Here is a 21,731-nt window from a genome sequence, read left to right as displayed (position 1 = left end):
CCAGTTTTACTGGTTCCAAAGTATTGGGGCCTCTCACTTAGCAGGCCCTGGACAAATGTTTGTTGAATGAACTTGTGAAAAAAAGGCAGGGGAATGTCCTCTTCCCTGCCAGTCACCCTGCTCCTCCCAGCTATCCCAGTGCAACAGCACAATGGGCTGAGTGCAGAAATACGGCCCGAACAGGGAGTCATGTTGCTCCTTGCCTCCTACCTCCCAATTCCATCATCACCCAGCATCTCTCATGATGCCGTCCTCTCTCCTAGTTTCCTATTGCTGCCTCCAATACTTTCTCATCCAATGCTGGGGCAGAAACTAGGTGCTCAGGGTAGATAGAGTCTGAGATACTGGACTGAACTGGGTCCTGACCTCTGGCCCTTGCTGCTTGTCCTGATCCCACTGTGGCTTATCCTGAAGCCAGGTACCCCTCCATGGCCTCTGCCCAAATACAAATCTCCATCACCACTTGCTAGCACTCTTCACTCATCTCCCCCCCTCCAGCCCTTTCCACTTCCCCCATATTAATTCTCACATAATGGGGAGAGCGGGCCTCACTGGCATTGCCTCAGTCTCTTAAATCCTTCCAGCACTCCCCATGGCCTCCAGGCCAAAGTTCCACCTCCTCAGCCTGTCCTACAAGTCTGGCCATAATCTGGTCTTGACCTGCTGCTGGAGATTGAATCATGTCCCCCACAAAAGGCAAACTCAGGTCCTAACCCCTGGTCCTGTGGGTGTGAACCATTTTGTAAATAGGACCTTTGATGATGTTATTAGTTAAGGTGTGCCCACAGTGAATGGGGGGTGTGGGGGGGTGGACCTTAATCCCAAAAGGCTTAAGTTCTTTTACACAAAGAAAATTGGACTCTGAGAGAAGCCATGGGGAGGAGTCATAAGCTACAAATCAATAGAAGAGAAAGAAGTTGCCACCATGTGTGTTACTACATGATAGAAAAGCGAATGAACCCCAAAGTTTGCTGACCAGTCAGATGATACCAACCCTGGCAGGAAGCAAGATTTCTTGCCTCCAAAACCATGAGCTGATAAATTCCAGTTACTAAACTTACCTCTTGTATGATACTTGCTTTAGCAGCCTGGAAACTAAAAAAACATTTGTCTCTCCAGCTTCTTTCCTCACTCTACTCCCGTTTCGTTTTGCTAAAGCTGCCAGAATGCAAAATACCAGAAACAGGTTGGCTTTTACAATGCATTACAATGTGTTCGCTTGAAATTTACAGTTCTTAGGCCATGAAAATGTCCAACTCAAGGTGTCAACAGAACAATACCTGGACTCTGAAGGCAGGCTGCTGGTATCTGGGACACCCCTGTCACCTGGGAAGGCACATGGCTATCGTTTGCTGGTCCTTTGTTCCTGGTTTCATTGCTTTCAGCTTCTGACTTCAGTGACTTCCTCTTGAGCTTCTGTGGGTCCTCTCTGAGCTTCCCCAGGGCTTTTCTCTGTAAGCTTCTCTGAATTTCATCTTTTAGTTTCTCTGTGTATTTTATCCTCTCATAAAGGACTCCAGTACAAGGGTTAAGACCCACCTTGAATGAGGTGGGTCACATCTCAATTGAAATAGCCTAATCAGAAGATCCCACCCACAGTAAGTCTGCACTTTTATTGGATTAAAAGAACATGGCCTTTTCTGAGGTACATAGGAGCTTCTAACCACCCCAGCCTCCATTCACATGTCCAGTGTTTTATTCACCAGCTGGCAAGTGCTCGCCTGCCTCTGTGTGGTCTTACGCACTCGCATTACTGCCTCTACTAGGGAATACTCATTTATCCTTCCAGGCTCAGCTCTAGCAGCCCCTCTTCAGGGAAGGCTCTCATAGCTTCCCTTTCTCACCTCATTTGGGACTAACTCCTCCTCTACCCCCACCCCCACCCCCACCCCCAACTTGTGGTTCCAGCTCTGGAAACACTTGATGGCTCTGCTTTGTTCTGTGTCACTTTCCCACTTATCTGTGAGCTCATTGAGGGCAGAGACCATGTCTGCAATGCCTCTGTGTCCCCAGCCCTCGGCAGTGGGCCTGACACACGGTAGTAGCTTAACACGTGCTTGTTGGATGCCTGAACTTGACATTAGATGGCTTCACTTCCTCCAGACACCCTCCCGTAATTAGGGCACATGCTTCATTAAGCTCCTGTCATGGCCAGAGGGAGGAGATCCCATCTTTGAGTTCTGCCTTGGCTTAAGCTTGGAGGCACATTCCTTTCTTCCTACTCTCCCAAGCACTCTCTTTCCAAAAGTGGGACCACAAATCTCTATAAAACACAACCAGCAGTCTGTGAAACTCCTGGCTTCCTCCATCACTCATCCCCTGTTGCTGTCATTTATCAGGAAAGACAGAGAGGGAGAAGGTGAGATTGGAGATGAGAGAGAGCCAAGGTGGAGAGAGTGAGTAATGCCTTTAGGTTCTAGGGCTTCCATCTTCTCAGTGAAGTGGCAAGCACTGATTAAGCAGAGTAATTCCTCCACTTCTGGACTTGCTGCAAGGAAGTGGGTGACTGATTTACTGTCAGAAACCTCGGCACCTCCTCTCAGGGGAGGTCTCAGGAGCAGCAAGCCCCAAGCATGTCATAAAAGGGTAGAAGCCTCCTGAACAGGCTTTTTCTCTTGTCATTGTCTTCTGGCAGAAACAGATTCACATTTTCTGCCCTTGTTTTGTCCTTTCCCACTCAGAGACATATTTGCAATAGGTTTTGTCTGATCATTTTATTATTAGTCATTAATCATGTGGAAGGATTCCTCTCTACTGATATTTTAAAATATTTTTTATTGTGAAATGTAACATGCAAAAAAAGCAATAAATTTCAAAGTACATTTTAACAAGTAGCTATAGAACAGATTTCGAAATTTGGTATGGGTCACAGTTTCACAATTTCAGGTTTTTCCTTCTGTCTGCTCCAAGACACTGGAGACTAAAAAAAAAAAATAATAATGATTCAGCAGTCATATTCATTTGTTAAATCTTAACTTCTCTGTTATAATGCCTCCTTCTCCCTTGATCTTTCTCCCAATCTTTAGGGATATTTGGGTTATGCCCATTCTAACATTTTTCATGTTGAAAAGGGATGTCAATATTATGGGGTGAGGGGTGGAACTGGCTGATGTTTTGAAGACTGGCATGCCTGGGTTTCAGAACTTATCTGGTCTAGCAACCACCTGAAAATTTTAGATTTCTGAAGAGTCTTCTATCCTGAATTTAACTGTCTGGTTAAAGGTTCTTGGAGGAACCACCACCCACCTCTGGGTGTTGTTGGGAGAGTTTCGATCAGTCTCAAAGCCAGTTCCAGATGCTCATTCTCAACAACTGCAAGTTGCTGTATCCCCTCTTGCAATGAGGCTCTTTTGAGAGGGTTTTATATTTTATACTTTTATTAGATTGTAAGCAAGCGTGTACACTCTGTGGAAGCTGAAACCCTGAACACTTCCAGTTCCCCTTGTTACTCATTCACCAACATGGGTAAATGCCCACCAGGGGCAGGGGACCATGAATGTATTGTCTAATGAGGGTGCAGGCAGGCAAACAGGTCTGCTGGTCCTCCAGCCTCTGGGGTCACTTTGCCCTTTGCTACACAGATGGTCACCTGGGCCCCACTTTCCACACATATTCATGGAAAAACTGTGTCACACTCACAGTCAATCATTTCAGACCATCTCAGAGGCTATTGTAACTCCTGGTAACCTCTTGGTCTTTGTGATTTTAAACACATCCCAGCAAATTCTTTGATTCTGCCTCTATGAAGAGGTGAAGTCGAATTCCCTTCCCCTTGAATATGGGCTTGCCTGATTGATTTGCTTTTTTTTTTTTTTTTTGGTGATTAGTTCTTAATTATCTGAAGATAATTAAAAATGAAAATATTAAGCACCCAGGATCAGAAACGGTAAATTATGTTATGAGAAATTGTTAATAGGAAAACATTAATATCTGATCTAATCCTGAAGAAGCATACAAGGCATAAAAATAAAATTATATTATATAAAATAATCTCAACTATTTAAAACATATGCACAGATTAAAAACTAAGATAAAATACACGAAAATCACAAGAATGGCACTCTCTAAATCGAGGATTATTTCTCTATTTTTCTTTCCTCCCTCACAACATTCTGCAATATGTATGTATTATTTGTATAATCGGAAATGAGTAGTTCTTTTTTTTTTTTTTTAAGAAATGAGTACTTTTTAAAGCAAAATAAGAGTTGGAGTTGAAAGCGAAATAAATTTTCACTGAATATAATCTTTCAACTCATGTCAATACTTGGATTCAGAAAACTGAGAAAACTAAGTCCAAAGTCCTGGTTATAATAGCCAACAATACTAAATAATAGAATTCTAACAAAACTAAGAGATGGCCATTCTTTTGCATTCCAGTTTATTATGCCTAGTCTTCATTCAAAAATAATCATGGCGCACCTACTACCTTTCAGGAACTATTTAAGAAACTGGTTTGCTTACCAAGCAGTGGACAAGAAGACATGATACTTTTCCTCATGGAATTTGCATTCTGGTGGGGGAGAAGACAACAGACAGGAAAAACTAAGTAAACATGAAAATTAATTTCGAGGAGTGCTAAGTGCTACAAGGAAAAAATTAAGTTGGGTAAAGGAACAGAATAGAGAGCAAGAAGCTATTGTAGGCTAGGTGGACAGAAAGGTCTCTCACTTGGCATGATAACATAAATAACATTCCTATTGTATAATTGTCCTAAGATTTAGAAAAGTCTACTTATAACTTAAAATACAAATATGCACCTCTATGAAAACAGTTTCAACTTCAACTGCTTACACCTCTTCATTCTATTGTCTTCACAACAGCCACAGTGATCCTGTTAAAATGTTAATCAGAAAGATGACCCCTCTGGGCAAAATCCTCCAAAGACTTCCACCTTAATCCAAAGTAAACCAAGGCTTGTTTACAAGCCTTATGCAATTTGTCCTGTTATAACACTTCCTTCTCCTTTGACCCTACTCCCAATCTGTAGGGATCTTTAGACTATGACCATTCTAACTTTTTCATGTCGAAAAGAGGTGTCAACAATTTAGGATGGATGGATGGAATTAGTTTATATTCCTGGAGAGGCTTGCCCCTCTGTGTTTCAGGATTTGTCTGGCCTCGGAACCCTCTAGAGGCTCTAGGTTTCAGGAAAATAAACTTAGTACGTGAAACTTTTGTAGAGTCTCAGTTAGGGCCTTAGGAGTTCTTTAGGGTTAACAGGAATGATGATAGTTGGGGTATGGCAGGCCATGGCAGTTAGTAATATCTAGCTGAAGCTTGCTTAAGAATAGCCTTTTGACTCCATTTGAACTCTCTCAGCTCCTGATAATTTACTTTGCTACATTTATTTTCCCCCTTTTAGTCCAGAAGGCATTGTCGACAACCAATTTATTAAAGGATTTTTCAGCAACCACTTCTTCAGCTTGCCTTGTGGCAAACTGGATGAAAGCACGCTGCTGTCTCTGCACAACACTTATTGTCTGAATCTCTCCAAACTGGTAGAAATGATTACCTGGATCTGTCTCAGTAGTGATATCTCCCAGACCACAAACATATGGTGTGGTGATGAGCTAGTCCTCTGGTGGGTCCAGACGAAGCATTGTTGAATCCTGCTTTAGGAGCTTATCTGCCACAGGATCATTGATTCCATGATATTGGTCTTTGATATTCTGATCAACAAGGGGGTCAACTGGATCCGTAGTCTTCTCATGTTTGTAGGGACACTCCTCTCCTCTCTTACATTCTCCTTTCACCCTGAAGGAGCAAATGTGGGGTTGATTCTGTTTATAGTAGGGTGTGGTCTTGGCCAGTTTGAGTAGCATGTCAGTGTTGAACGTGGCTTTCCCCAGCATACCAACTAGCCATGTTCCATCAGAGTTAGAAATTTCTCTCTCCATATTCTGTGTGTAGTACTCTTTGTTGACATCTGACTTTGACATATCATCCTTAAAAGACAATCCTGCATCATGAGCCTGGATGGGAAGGCCATATTTGAGGTCCAACAGGAAGGTCTGGCAGACATTGTTCAATTGGCTGCAGATTTGGCAGACTTCGGTCTTCTTGAAACACACGTGAACCACAGGGCGCCAGTGAAACACTGTGAATGGTCTGACACAAATTTTTCATTCCTCCTCAAACTTTTCTTTGGTCAATTGGATATAGGGTTTTTTCTAAGACACATCTGGCACAGTATGGGGAAGTCCACATCTTCCAAGTTCTGCATGTTATAGGTGTTGGATCCCAGAGAAGTTGCATCTTGACAGTATCTGGAGGCAACAGTGGCTTTTTAGTTGGGAGAGGGGTTAATCTTTGTTATTTTTCTTTTTTATTTGCTTTGGGATTAGCTTGTTTTTCTTTCTCTTGTTTCTCCTGATAAGCAATGAACTCCTCAATTTTTGCCCATTCTTTTTTTTTTTTTTTTGCATGGGCAGGCACAGGGAAATGAACCCAGGTCTCTGGCATGGCAGGCAAGAACTCTGTCACTGAGTCACTATAGCCCTCATTCTTCTTTAATAGAGTCATTTAGGGCAACAAATTTTCCTCTCAGCACTGCCTTTGCTACCTCCCATAAATTATGATAAATTGTATTCTCACTTTCATTCATCTCCAGATATTTACTGATTTCTCTAGCAATTTCTTCTTTCACCCACTGATTATTTAAGAGTGTGCTATTTAATCTGCATACATTTGTGAAAGTTCTGCCTCTTTGGTAGTTATTTCCAGCTTCATTTCATTGTGGAGAGAGAAAGTGCTTTGGATAATTTCAATCTTATTAAATGTATTAAGACCTGTTTTGTGTCTCAGCATATTGTCTATCCTGGAGAACATTCCATGAGCACTGGAGAAAAATATATATCCTGGCATTTTGGGGTATAACAATCTATATATGTCTATTAGATCTAATTCATTTATCACATTAAGTTCTCTATTTCTTTGGCTATCCTCTGTCTGGTTGTTCTATCTATGGAAGAGAGTGGTGCATTGATGTCTCCAACTATTGTTGTTGAAATTTCAATAGCTCCTTTCACTTTTGCCAGTGTTTGCCTCATGTACTTTGGAGCACCTTGATTGGGAGCATAAACATTCAAGATTGTTATATCTTCTTGGCAAATTGTCCCATTTATTAATATGTAACTTTGGAGCTTCTTAATTGGGAACATGAACATTTATGATTGTTATTTCTTTTTGGTGCATTGTCCCTTCTATTAATATGCAGTGTCCTTTTTTTGTCTCTTATGACATCTGTATATTTAAAGTCTATTTTGTGTGAGGTTAGTATAGCTGTTCCTACTTTCTTTTGTTTATAGCTTGCATAGACCATCTTTTTCCATCCTTTTACTTTCAATCTTTTGTATTCTTGGGTCTAAGATGCATCTCTTACAAACAATGTATAGATGGATCATATTTTTTAATCCATTCTGCCAATCTGTACCTTTTTTAAAAATTTATTTATTAATTAAAAAAAATTTGGGCAGGCCACGGTGGCTTAGCAGGTAAGAATGCTTGCCTGCCATGCCCAAGGACCCGGGTTCGATTCCCAGTGCCTGCCCATGTTAAAAAAAAAAAATTTAACAAACAAACTAAAACATTAACGTATATAATCAGTAATTCACAATATCATCACTTAGTTGCATATTCATCATTTCTTAGAACATTTGCATTAATTCAGAAAAAGAAATAAAAAGACAGTAGAAAAAGAGAGAAAACGAACACAGGAAAGAAAAAAAAAAAGATTATACCTACCCGACCCCTTACCCCTCGCTTTCATTGATCACTAGCATTTCAAACTGAATTTATTTTAGCATATGTTCCCCCTATTATTTATTTTTATTCCATATGTTCTGCTCGTTTGTTGCAAGGTAGATAAAAGGAGCATCAGACACAAGGTTTTCACAATCACACAGTCACATCGTGAAAGCTTTATCATTATTCAATCATCCTCAACAAACGTGGCTACTGGAACACAGCTCTACATTTTCAGGCAGTTCCCTCCAGCCTCTCCATTACATCTTGAATAACAAGATGATATCTACTTAATGCATAAGAATAACCTCCAGGATAACCTCTGGACTCTGTTTGGAATCTCTCAGCCATTGACACTTTGTCTCATTTCCCTCTTCCCCATTTTGGTCGAGAAGGTTTTCTCAATCCCTTGATGCTAAATCTCAGCTCATTCTAGGGTTTTTCTCAATCCCTTGATGCTGAGTCTCAGCTCATTCTAGGATTTCTGTCCCACATTGCCAGGACAATCTGTACCTTTTAATTGGTGACTTTAGTCCATTAATGTTCAGAGTTAGTACTGTAAAAGCAGTTTTTGAATCTAAAATCTTATCCTGTAGTTTTTATTTGTCAATGTTTTTAAGTTTATAAAGACCTATTTTGTATCCTAGCATATGATCTATCCTGGAGAATGTTCCCTGAGCACTAGAAAAGAATGCATTTTCTGGTATTTTGGGGTGTAAGGACCTATATATGTCTGTTAGGTCTAATTCATTTATCAAATCATTTAAGTTCTCTATTTCCTTCTTGATCTTCTGTCTGGTTGTTGTATCTATAGAGGAAAATGGTGTACTGAAGTCTTCTACTATTATTGTTGAAACATCTATCACTACCTTCAGTTTTGGCAATGTTTCTCTCATGTATTTTGGAACTTCTTTATTGGGAGTATAAACATTTATGATTGTTATTTCTTCTTGGTGAATTGTCCCTTTTACTAATATATAGTGTCATTGTTTGTCTCTTATGAAATTTTTACATTTAAAGTCTATTTTGACTGATAATTGTAGAGCTGTTCCTACTTTCTTTTGGTCACAGCTTGTGTGGAACATCTTTTTCCATCCTTTCTCTTTCAATCTATTTGTATCCTTGTGTTGAAGATGAGTCTCTTGTAAATAAGATATAGCTAGATTATATTTCTTAATCTATTCTGCCAATCTGTATCTTTTAATTGGTAAATTTAATCTGTTTACATTCAAAATTATTGTTGTAAGGTATTTCTTGAATCAACCATCTTATCCCTTGGATTTTATTTGTCAGAGCTATATATTCTTCTCCCTCTTTCTCTTTTTATCCTTTAAGTTACTCTTACTGGTACTCTTCAATTCTGTGCCCTCCTCCAGTCCTCCCTTGCCAGTCTTTTTTTTTTTTTTCAGCTGGTAGAACTCCCTTTAGTATTTCTTGTAGGACCGGTCTCTTGTTGACAAATTCCTTTAGCATTTGTTTGCCTGTGAAAATTTTAATCTCTCCCTCAGTTTTTTATTTTTATTTTTTTGGCATGGACAGACTCTGGGAATCAAACTGGGGTCTCTGGCATGGCAGGCAAGAATTCTGCCACTGAGCAACCATTGCACTGCCCTCTCTCAGTTTTGAAGAACAATTTGACTGGGTATAGAATTCTTGGCTGCAAGTCTTTTTCTTTCAGGATCTAAATATATTATACACTGACTTCTCTCCTCTATGGTGCCAGTTGAGTAGTCCAAACTCAGTCTTATGTGGTTTATCTTGCATGTAGTAGATTGTTTCTCTCTTGCTGCTTTCAGGATTTTCTGATTCTCTTCAACATTTGACAGAGTGATTAGTATGTGTTTTGGGGTGGCCTATTTGGATTTATTCTATTTGGAGTTTGTTGGATTTCTTTGATTTGCATTTATATGCCCTTTATAAGAGTTGGAAAGTTTTCCCCCATTATATCCTCAACTAATTTTCCTAGCCCTTTACTCCTCTCTTCTCCTTCTGGGACACTGATAATTCTTATATTTGTGTACTTTGTTTTGTCCATCATTTCCCTGAGATCCAATTCAAAATTTTCCATATTTTTTTTTGCAATTTACCCTTTTGTGTGTTTGAAATCAGTTGTTTTGTCCTCTAGTTTGCTTATTCTTTCTTCTGACTCTTAAAATATGCTGTTGTGTGTCTTAGTATATTTTTGATTTGGTCTACAGCATCTTTAATCACTTATTAAATATTGGCTATTTTTCTATTTATTCTTTCAAATTCCTCTTTATGCTCTTCTAGTGTCTTCTTGATCTCCTTTATGTCATTAGCCATCCCATTGACTTTATTTAGTAAAGCTACATGAACATCTTATTTTTTTACATGGGCAGGCACCGGGAACCGAACCTGGGTCTCTAGCATGACAGGTGAGAACTCTGCCACTGAGCCACCACAGCCCACCCTATATAAACATTTTTGATTAGTTATTCCAAAGTTTGGGTTTCCTCCGGTGTTTTGATTTGGTCATTAGGCTGGGCTGTATCTTTCTGTATCTTGATATGCTTAGTGATCTTCTGTTGCCTTCAAGGCATGTGGACATCTTGATAGGGTTACTTTGGAAGGTGATTTCCTTCAGTGGTCTGAAGCTTTGTATTTGTGGGATGAACGTGGAGCAGGATGCCGGGAGTGGGGTGGGGCACAACAGTGTGGTGATGGGTTATGTGCAGGTATAGGCATGGGTCAGGGATGCTACACTGGTGACTGTAAGCATGGGGTGCTGTGGTGGTGCAGCGAGGGGCCGTGGGGGGTATGCAGCTCAGGCAGGCTTTGGAGCGCAGGAGCAGGGTGTGGTGTGGGGAACCAGAGGTAGGGCACAGCAGGAGGTGGATGGGAGAGCTGTGTGCATGCATGCGGGCTGGCACGCAGGCAGAATGTGAGTGGGTATGAGAGTGTAGGGGTTGTGGATATCAGAGTGTGAGGTACAGGGCACAGGTATGTGTCCTGGCACAGGGATAAGGGTCCAGGGGGTCTGGATGCGGATACGTGAGTGTGTAGGGGTGGGGAACAGGTTGCAAGGTTTGTAGGACGTGGGTCAGGGGCAGGTGATGTTGGGTGGGTGGAGTCCTGGTGGGAGGTGTGCAGGGGCAGTGGGGGGTGGTAGTTGGGGCAGGGGTGCATGTGTGTGCGGGGTGGGGGCTATGTTGCATAGATGCACACATGAGCACCTGCCAGGAGTAGGAGCAGGGTGCTTGTGCTGGGGGGTTGGGCAAGGGTGTGTATGTGTGCGGGGCAGGGGTTTGGGGTACAGGGGTCAAAAGGCCAGAGCTTGGATGCGGGGGGTTGTACCTGTGTACGTGTGAAGGTCTGGGGGGCAGGGCTATGGTGTGCATGAGCAGAGCTCAGGGGCAGCAGACAGGGTTGCGCCTGCATGGGTTGGGGATGCACAGATCAGCATCCCCAGGATCTGGGGGGTCGGATGCTGATGTGCACGTGCGCAGAGCTGGGGGTGGGGGGTGGGGGGGTTAAGCTACTGTATAGGCTGGGGGCGGGTGTGGCCCGGGTCACCCACAGCCTGGATGCGCAGATGACTGCCTGCACTAGGCAGGGAGGGATGGTGGGGGGTCAAGGGTGTGTGGGTTTGCAGGAGAAGTGGGTCAGGCTGGGGCTGGTGTGCACATGCGTGGCCCGTACACGCAGGTCGGAGGTGCTTGCAGTGCAGGTGAGTGGGTGACGAGGTTTGCGTGCTTGGGTGTGAGGCTTCACAGGTTGCAGGCAGGGGCACGTGCCTGAGTGCAACATGTTCAAGGAATGCAACTTGGCTTACTTCCTTGTCCCCATATCCCCGTCTGTGCACTTCTGAGGGCTTCAGCCTTCCATTTGGAAAGGGGCACATTAGGCTGTTTGTACCAGCTGGACGGTTTCAGGTTCTCTGCATCTCAGTTCTTCAACTTCGGCAACCAGGGCCTCCCTATGTGGTATAAAAGACCCTCCTAGGTCACTTACACCCTGGAATCACTGTCCCAGTTGCCTTCCCATCCCTTCTCAAGCTGTTCCTTGGGGCAGAGGTGAACTTGACCTAGCCTGTTCCACCATCTTCCTGGAACTTGCCTTGTACAGTCTTTCTCTACCAAAGGAAACATCCTCTAAGAACAATTCCACTCTCTTCTTAAGTCAATTGGCCCAGACTGCAGAGGACTTTTAAAAATAATGTTTTCCCCTTCCTGTTAGATAATTATCAAACAATCATATGATTATAAAATAGAGCTCTGCTGGAGGCTGGAACTGTAGGGAGTTAGAGAGAAGGGAGGGACTTTCTGCCAGGGGAGGTCATGGAAGGCTTCCCAGGGAAAGAGACATTTGAGCAGGGAGAGCATTTCTGGCAGAGAAAAGGGCACAAGCAGAGCTGCAGAGGTTGTCCTGGTCATGATAAGCAGGAGATGAGGAGAGACTACAGTGTAGGTACTAGGGACACTAGGTGGCCTATAGGAATCAGCCTGTGCAAAGCATGGGAGGCAAAAGTTTTGGCTTCCATCCCAAGGGTAAGAGGTGCTAGGCCATCTGAAGGTTCAGGGTAGGGCAGTGCTGTGATTCAAATAGTTTCCTGTCTGTTCCCTCTTCTGTTATTTGTTCATTCCATTCTCCCACCTGAAGTGTTCTGTGCCATTCTCTTCCTTATATGAGAAGAATTTCTGACCTCAGTCCCACATTCTACTTCCTTCACCCCTTCTCCTTAAACTTACATCTCATGGCACTTTGATTATAGCTGCCATGAACTTCCAGGCTTCTGAATTTCTTTTTCTCTCCTTTATCTCCAAATCTTTGCTTTTGCTGTTCCCTCCTCTTCCTATAATGCCCTCCACATGAATCTCTTTGTCTGGCTATCTCTTTACTCATCCTCCAGATCTTGGCTTTCTAGCTGCCTCTCCAAATCATATCCAGGCCCCCACACTGAGCCAAGACCCTCCCTCAGATGTTTCTGATGCAGATCTTTTGTAGTGCTCCACAGGTCGGCCCAGCCTAACTCTTGGGCTGTTGGTTCAACCTGTAGCCCAGACCTGCCGGGACAGGATGGCAGAGTGGCCCTCTGGAGTGGCTGCCTTTGGCAGAGGGAGCAGGGAGGTGGGGTGGGCAGCACTCCCAGGCCTGGAGTCTGTTTCTGACCTTAGGCTCAAGGCACATAGTGTACAATAGGATTAGTGAGCAAATAATTTGGCAGCTGTAAGTGAGGTGTGGCCCCTGGGAGGGGAACCAAACCTTATTCTAGATTTTGTAGGCCTAACTCTGGTCTCAGAATCAGAAGATCTTGTTACCAAGCAAGAGCTTCTTGCCATATGTGCACAGATGTCAATGCTTTGACACCAGGATTTCAACAAAATAGTTTTTATTGCAGGGCAGCCGAGCAAGGAGACAGGAGGAAATAAAACCTCAAATCTATTTCCCTGAGTTTAAAGAGCTTAGGTTTTCTTTTTTTATGGGATTCAAACAAAGGAGGTAGAAATAGTGATGTCATATATTGATTGGTTATGTTTCGGTTAAAGTTAATAAGGTATGTAAAAGCAGGCACTCAATAAGCCCTTTGGTAGTTGGGGTAAGCACACACTGGCTATAAATGAGAGCTATAAATGGCAGGCTATAAATAATAAACAAGCATCTGGTTACAGCAAAGTTATAGATTACACAGTTCAATGTTATAAATCATTATCTTAAGATAACAATAATAACAAGTAAAGGACTGGAGATAAGACCAAGACACTCAGCAAGCTATGAGAATTTCCTTGGAAGTTGTCCTAGGCCTAAGTACTGTCTAATGGCCTGAACTGCCACAGGTAGGCTCCACAGGATGGCATTACTATAGCCTGAGCCAGGTAACTTGACCACTTGCCTCAACTTGCACCTGCCCTAGCAATCCTTGCTCCTTGCTGGAAATTGGCCCACCATCTGGCCTGTTTTACTAAACTGGAGCCAGTCTCCCAGAACTAGAGAGGAAGGGGTCTCTGAGGGCATAGGTTCAGTCTTCTTCCTCTCCCCCACCAATGGGAGCCCCAGCCCCTGCTTGCTCACTTCCAGTGACAAAAAACTTGCTATCTCATAGTTCAGAGGTAACTGCCTGGCAGGCTGGTTGTGTAATGGGGTTAGTATGGGAAGAGTTCTGTAACCGTGAGTTCCTTGTCCTTCACCGTCTCTAGGTAACGGTGTATGTTGAAGAGTTTTCTACCCACTGGTTCTGAACCAAGCCTGTTGCATTTTTTATGAATCCCTGTAGTGGCTCAACCTTGCCCTATGGCTCAGGAGAAACCCAATGAAAGGTCCAAGAATGTACATAGAACTCCTTCTTTCCATGCATGCACAAATGTCATGGCATCTAATCTTCACAAGAACTCTGGTTGGTATAAGTAAATAAGTGGTAGGTTTTGGAGTAAGTAAATAGGAGGTGTGTTTTGAAGATGCCTAGAGGATTTGTCTGCTACATTTGTATAGCAAGTGCTTTGCTTTTACTTAAATTGCATTTCTGAAGGATGCATTGGTGGGAGGCTATTGGAGACTATTGGGCTAAAACACCCAAGCTGCTCCTTGGGCATTGTCACCAAAAATGTCTTCAGCATACATATACACCACTGTTCCCACTCCGTCCCCTTTCAAAAGTGCCCTCTTTTCCTCCCCTAGCCCACCCACCAAGGGCTACACCATCTTTTTTCCATTTTATTTTGTGAGTTCTACTCGTCCCATTTTTTCCATATTTCTTTTTCTCTCTTTTCTTGAGTTCTTTTGGATTGATGGAATATTTTTCTATTTTTTACCTACTGGTTTAAAAGTTATTAAATTCTGTTCTTACATGGCTATCCTAGAATTTTTTTTGTTTTTTTTTGGCATGGGCAGGCACTGGGAATTGAACCCGGGTCACCAGCATAGCAGGCAAGAACTCTGTCAGTTGAGCCACTGTGGCCCACTCTATCCTAGAAATTTTATCATGCATACTTCACATATCAAAGTCTAAAATTAAAGTGAAAATAATATTTTTATACCCTCTGAAATAATTCAAGGACCTTCAAACACTAACTCTGATCTTCCCTGCAGTCCCCCCACCTATATTACTATCAGTTATCTTAGTTCTATCTTTTTTTTTCCGTCTCACTAGACATTATCATTGTTGCCATATACAGTCAATGTTTATTTGAATTTATCCACATATTTGCCTCTTTCTTTTTTTATTAATTAAAAAAAGAATTAACAAAACAATTAGAAATCATTCCATTCTACATGTACAATCAGTAATTCTTAATAACATCACATAGTTGCATATTCATCATTTCTTAGTACATTTGCATCGATTTAGAAGAAGAAATAAAAAGACAACAGAATAAGAATTAAAACGATAATAGAAAGAAAAAAAAACAAAAAAAACCTATACCTCACATGCAGCTTCATTCAGTGTTTTAACATAATTGCATTACAATTAGGTAGTATTGTGCTGTCCATTTCTGAGTTTTTATATCCAGTCCCGTTGTACAGTCTGTATCCCTTCAGCTCCAATTACCCCTTCTCTCTTTTTTTTTTAATTAACGGAAAAAAAGAAATTAACCCAACATTTAGAAATCATACCATTCTACATATGCAATCAGTAATTCTTAACATCATCACATAGATGCATGATCATCATTTCTTAGTACATTTGCATCGGTTTAGAAGAACTAGCAACATAACCGAAAAAGATATAGAATATTAATATAGAGAAAAAAATAAAAGTAATAATAGTAAAATCAAAACAAAACAAAACAAAACAAAACAAAAACCTATAGTTCAGATGCAGCTTCATTCAGTGTTTTAACATGATTACTTTACAATTAGGTATTATTGTGCTGTCCAATTTTGAGTTTTTGTATCTAGTCCTGTTACACCGTCTGTATCCCTTCAACTCCAATTGCCCATTATCTTACCCTGTTTCTACCTCCTGCTGGACTCTGTTACCAATGACATATTCCAAATTTATTATCGAATGTCTGTTCACATCAGTGGAACCATACAGTATTTGTCCTTTAGTTTTTGGCTAGACTCACTCAGCATAATGTTCTCTAGGTCCATCCATGTTATTACATGCTTCATAAGTTTATCCTGTCTTAAAGCTGCATAGTATTCCATCGTATGTATATACTACAGTTTGTTTAGCCACTCTTCTGTTGATGGAGATTTTGGCTGTTTCCATCTCTTTGCAATTGTAAATAACGCTGCTATAAACATTGGTGTGCAAATGTCCGTTTGTGTCTTTGCCCTTAAGTCCTTTGAGTAGATTCCCAGCAATGGTATTGCTGGGTCGTATGGCAATTCTATATTCAGCTTTTTGAGGAACCGCCAAACTGCCTTCCACAGTGGTTGCACCATTTGACATTCCCACCAACAGTGGATAAGTGTGCCTCTTTCTCCGCATCCTCTCCAGCACTTGTCATTTTCTGTTTTGTTGATAATGGCCATTCTGGTGGGTGTGAGATGATATCTCATTGTGGTTTTGATTTGCATTTCTCTAATGGCCAGGGACATTGAGCATCTCTTCATGTGCCTTTTGGCCATTTGTATTTCCTCTTCTGATAGGTGTCTGTTCAAGTCTTTTTCCCATTTTGTAATTGGGTTGGCTGTCTTTTTGTTGTTGAGATGAACAATCTCTTTATAAATTCTGGATACTAGACCTTTATCTGATATGTCATTTCCAAATGTTGTCTCCTATTATATAGGCTGTCTTTCTACTTTCTTGATGAAGTTCTTTGATGCACAAAAGTGTTTAATTTTGAGGAGCTTCCATTTATTTCTTTCTTTCTTCAGTGCTCTTGCTTTAGGTTTAAGGTCCATAAAACCGCCTCCAATTGTAAGTTTCATAAGATATCTCCCTACATTTTCCTCTAGCTGTTTTATGGTCTTAGACCTAATGTTTAGATCTTTGATCCATTTTGAGTTAACTTTTGTATAGGGTGTGAGATACAGGTCTTCTTTCATTCTTTTGCATATGGATATCCAGTTCTCTAGGCACCATTTATTGAAGAGACTGTTCTGTCCCAGGTGAGTTGGCTTGACTGTCTTATCAAAGATCAAATGTCCATAGATGAGAGGGTCTATATCTGAGCACTTTATTCGATTCCATTGGTCGATATATCTATCTTTATGCCAATACCATGCTGTTTTGACCACTGTGGCTTCATAATATGCCTTAAAGTCAGGCAGCATGCATATTTGCCTCTTTCTTTATTCACTGTTGCAACTCAGACTTTCCTTCTATAATCTACTTTACTTAATTTTAAAGTATAGCCTTAGACTTCTTCAGTGAGGGTCTATTAGTGACAAACTTTCAATTTTTGTCTGAAAATATCTTTAGGTCCTCATTCTTGAAAGATAATTTTTCCGGGTATACAAATCTAGGCTGACAGGTCAATTCTCTAAAACTTTAGAAATATTATGCTACATCTTCTGGCTTCATTGCTGCTATTGATAAGGAAGTCATTGGTCTACTTGCTCTTCCTTTATTGGAGATCATCTTTTTCTTTTTGTTCTGCAGATTCACTATGATGTGTTGAGATTTATTCCACTTAGAATTCATTAAGTTTTTTATTTTGAAGATTGTTGTCTTTTATCAGTTCTGAAAACTCACACCTAGTTTATAATTTTTCTTTGGTTTTGTTTAATCTGTTATTGAAATTATCACTTAATTTTTTAATTTTGATTTGAATTTTTCTCATTTCTAAAAGACATCTTTGGTTCCTCTTCAAATATACTTTGATATTTGTTAGTTTCTTGATCCTTATAGTTTTAATCTCTAAAAAATTTCTTTAGGCTTGTCAACATACTTTATAAATTGTCTCTGATAAATACAATATCTGAAATCTCTGTGGATCTGATTCTACTATCTATTGTTTCTTTTGGCTTTTGCTCACGGTATCTTGTTTCCTTTGGTATTCTGTGAGTTTTATATAGAGTTGCTTTTATTTTCATGGATTTTTTTTCCTGTGGGAATTCTTTGAGGTCTATGTTGCATATAGGTTTCTCCTAATAGGATTTGCATTTGCTTTTGCTATGGGCTGGAGTTGGGGTTAGGGTGGGATGAGGACTACAAATCCAAGACTTCTCTAAACTAAATTCTTTGTTTGAAGTACTTCAGCCACCCAAGTAAATTTGGGTTGCTGTCTCAAGCTTGTGATTATAAATTCTCTGTGGACATTTTAGAAATTCTTCCCTAGCACTAAGGTTTGAGACAAACAATTTTTCCAGCTGTCTTCTTGGGAGGAGGGTAGTTTCTAGAAAATTCTTAAATAAATGGTGCAGATTTTTTATGTCTCAGACTAATAAATAATAAATACTTGAAAATTTTTTTCTCTTTTTCCCCTTAATCTTTTATTATGAAAAATTTCAAACTTACAGAAAAGTTTAAAGCATAGTATAATGAGTATACATGTACTCTCGATTCAGCAACTAATACTTCACTATGTTTGCTTTCTCTGTGGCAGCGATGAGAATGTACTTTGCAGACCTCCAGTTACTGAGAGTACAATTGACCAAGAGTCCTGCTACACTCTGAAATATACCATGTTTGCTCCAAGGTCTCTTCCCTTGGGCTGATCCCAACCACTGGCTGATATGGCAGGAATACTGAGGCAAGCCTGTTCCAGGGAGACTTTGTGCTTCTCTGATGTCCAACTTTGGTTCCTAGATGAACTTTCCTTAGACTATATGGCAGTCTTAGATATTTCCACCCTACCTTACTTCCTCCTTCACTTAGGGTCAGTCTTGCATCACAGTCTGATGGCTCTCCTAGCCTCTTAGGTTTCATCCTTATTTTTGCACACAGGCATTTTTCCTAATAAAAATCCTACATATTTAATCTTGTCTTGATATCTTCTTTTCAGAGGACCCCGGTTAACTCTCTCTCTCACTATATATATATATGTATGTATATATATATATATATACACACACACACACAGACACATACACACAAATACACACACATAAACATATGCACATATATACATATATACACAGTTCTACACACATAAATGTATTATTACACATGTGCCACATATATTATATATTATACACATGCATTAAATCTATATACAGTATACATATGTATTATACATAAATATATGTTTTTATGTTTGCTAAACTATTTGCAGATAAGCTGTATTAAACATGTTACTTCATTCCTAAATACTTCAGCATTCATCTGAAGTATGCATTTGAGCATTTCTTCAATAAAAGTTACAAATATATCATTCATCTGGGTAGAAAAGACATTTATTAAAAATTCCCATTTCATGCTCATTGAGCAAGTCCATGTAGGATTATGTACTTCTGACTCAATTATCCAATAAAGGAGGATCTGGGCAGTCCTGGGGGAGGAGGTGTTCCTGTAGCTGAGTCCCAAAGGATGAGTAAGATATAAAGGGGATCAGAAAGGGAGAGGCAACCGCATGCTCAAATGCACAGAGGCAGCTGGAATGAGCTTATAAGAAGGGGCAGAGAAAAAGTCAGCCTTGTGTATCAGATGGTTTACATGATTCCCTGGAAAAATGTTTGGAGGTGAGATGAGGCTGGATTGTCAGGCAGGAGAGGCAATGCTGGGTGAGGTGGATGATGGGGAGGTTCTGCTTTGTTTGAGAAAATTTTGGTAGATACATTATTCTGAAGCGTATCCACCTTCTGTGACCTGGCCTTGGGTATGCTCCCTCTGCTCTGGTGTTCTGAGAGTCATCTGTGACTGTATTGAAAGTTCCATGATCACTTTTGAGTTTGAGAAAGAGAATAAAAGGCTGAGAGAGGTTCTTGCCACAGTGAAGAAGCCAAGATTGCAGTTGCAGTTTGTGGTAGAGGCAGATGTCCTGAGGTGGGGACAGTTGGCCTTTCTTCTGAGCTGTTCCAGGAGTTGCTGGAGTTGCTGATTACTTGAGCTGTATCCTAGAAGGTCCAGGTGGGATGCTGGATCTAAACATGGATGATGGATGGAGTCGTCCATCAAAGAGGTACAGGAGTCAAAATGAGAAGAATGGAGGAATCAGGAATGATGAGCATGAGAGGAGCAAGCTAATGAGGGTGGGCTTTATCACCACAGTTCTGCTTGGGTGGGCTAGGTCCATTTAAGGAGATGACAATGGGATAGAGAAGAATGGACCCAGAAGGCTAATAAGTCATCAGGAGCCTCGAGGCCATGTTTGCAACAGGACTGGGTAAGATATGTCCAGAACAGAGGGTGATAGAGTGTGCTTCATAAAGCAGAAAGAGGAAGGCAGAAGCTCCTCGATTTCCTTCCATCTTTTCTGTCCTGAATAAGAGTCTTTATGTGTAATGGATACATGTGGCTAATCCAGGGTTCAGGTGAGGCAGGAGGTCATCACAGATTTCTGTTCTCTGCTCTTAATAAGCACGTGGAAAATGTGTCCAACGCTGGGAGTGTCAGTGTGATGGTAACTGAATGTGGTCTCAAGGAGGTCATGAGAAGCCAGAGAGAAGGGTTAAACCCATTAAGATGATATATACCAGGGACAATTGTAAAATCCTGGAAAATAGTTCAGAAATTCATCTATAGGTATTACAGGATGGGCGAGATATTGATTATCATCAACACAGGAACAAAATTGAGGCAGGCTTAACTCAGTACAAGCCAAGGCAGAATTCAACCAGGGGAAACATTAAAACAAGGAAATCTTTCTTGAGTTCCAGCCCAGTGTTGTGGACACTGAAATTGAAGTCTGTAGGGACCACACTGTGCCAGGGCTGAAAATCCTGTGAGCTTCTCTTTCCTGTCTCCCATCTTCTCTATCCCCCATTATTCATGACTCTGGGCTGCACAGAGAGCAAGCCACCTGACAAATCTCTGAGCTGAACGGATTGTGATGAGTTTGGGTGTGGGTGCCCTTAATCCAACTGTTAATTCTTCAGAAATAAGACCAACTAGAAAGGAGGAGGCAAACGGCTGGTGGCGGAAGCCAAGGGATCAAGTTATTTTGTCTCCCGCCCCATCTCTTCCCTCCAAGCTTGAGTCCCAGAGGGAGCAGTTTGCCCTTTCCTGAAGGAGGGCTGTGCCTCCTTCAGTTATATGTGCCTTTCCCAATTAATATGACATAAGGCAAAGCAATGTAGGCCCAAGTGCTCTGGAGTTGGGATGCAAATGTGTGTGCAGGAGTAGATGGCTGGGGATGACCCAAGGGTCACCCTAGAATCTCCTAGGGTGACTTCCCCATTGTCTGAAAGGGGAGGGTGCCAGTCTGTTGGGAGATGGGACAACATCATAAAAGAACACCAAGTGATGCAAAATGATGAAAACCAAACTCTTGAGAGGAAGAAACTGCAGCTGCAATTTTCAATGCCTCCTTCAGCAACTGTGGAGAAATAGGCCTCCCATGTTCTCAGGTGCAAGCAGAGCTCCAGTGCATATGAGTGAACTTTGAAGGCATGAAATATCTGATGAGCAAGGGAAATGTTAGAAGACCTTTTTCTGCTTCTCTTTCTCTGCTTTCTTACTCTATGTACAAAATCCTCAGGGTCCTAACCATTCTGAAGGACACAATCCTGGTTCTTCTTGATCAGCTTCCATTCCCCCTTCTGGTTTTCTGCATGCATCACTCATTCTCTTACCACATATGGTCTTGGTGAAACTGTCTACCAAGATGCCTGCATTCCTGGTGAAGGAGTGAGAATGTGACTCCAGCTAGACCAATCAAGTGTGCTCTTCTTCAAATCCAAATTTGGAATTGACCCATTTAGTCTGAAACCACTGGACATGATTCATCTTAGCAGCAGCATACTGATGAGACTGACCACTAATTGTTGCTATCTGGATCCCAGAGTGCCTCTGATTCTTCTCACATCTGAACTGATACAGTTCGCAAGACTTTATAGTTGATTCAGACTCTCTGTTGTGTTAAAGACTTGTCTAATGTGTATCTCCACTGGGATAGGCCCACAGATATGTCAAGTTCCTACATCCAACTCTTTTTTATAATCTCCCACCCCTTTCCTTTTTTCTTAGTCTTCCTTCCTGA

General features: G+C 41.3%; 1 long non-coding RNA gene and 1 pseudogene across 1 annotated transcript; both read right to left on the bottom strand.

The window, feature by feature from the left end:
• Positions 1 to 2,782: 2,782 nt before the first annotated feature.
• Positions 2,783 to 4,822, bottom strand: LOC143663152 (uncharacterized). Its single transcript, XR_013165834.1, has 3 exons — positions 4,758 to 4,822; positions 4,462 to 4,510; positions 2,783 to 2,920 (listed from the first exon to the last, which is right to left on the bottom strand). It is a non-coding gene; the product is annotated as an uncharacterized LOC143663152 (long non-coding RNA).
• Positions 4,823 to 5,330: 508 nt separating this feature from the next.
• Positions 5,331 to 11,550, bottom strand: LOC143657912 (pre-mRNA-splicing factor RBM22 pseudogene; annotated as a pseudogene).
• Between the last annotated feature and the right edge of the window lie 10,181 nt (positions 11,551 to 21,731).

This window comes from Tamandua tetradactyla, chromosome 2 (genome assembly GCF_023851605.1).
Source record: "Tamandua tetradactyla isolate mTamTet1 chromosome 2, mTamTet1.pri, whole genome shotgun sequence".
Classification (NCBI taxonomy): Eukaryota; Metazoa; Chordata; class Mammalia; order Pilosa; family Myrmecophagidae; genus Tamandua; species Tamandua tetradactyla.
Note: the sequence above shows the minus strand (reverse complement) of the source record. Positions and strands in the feature narration are given on the sequence as shown.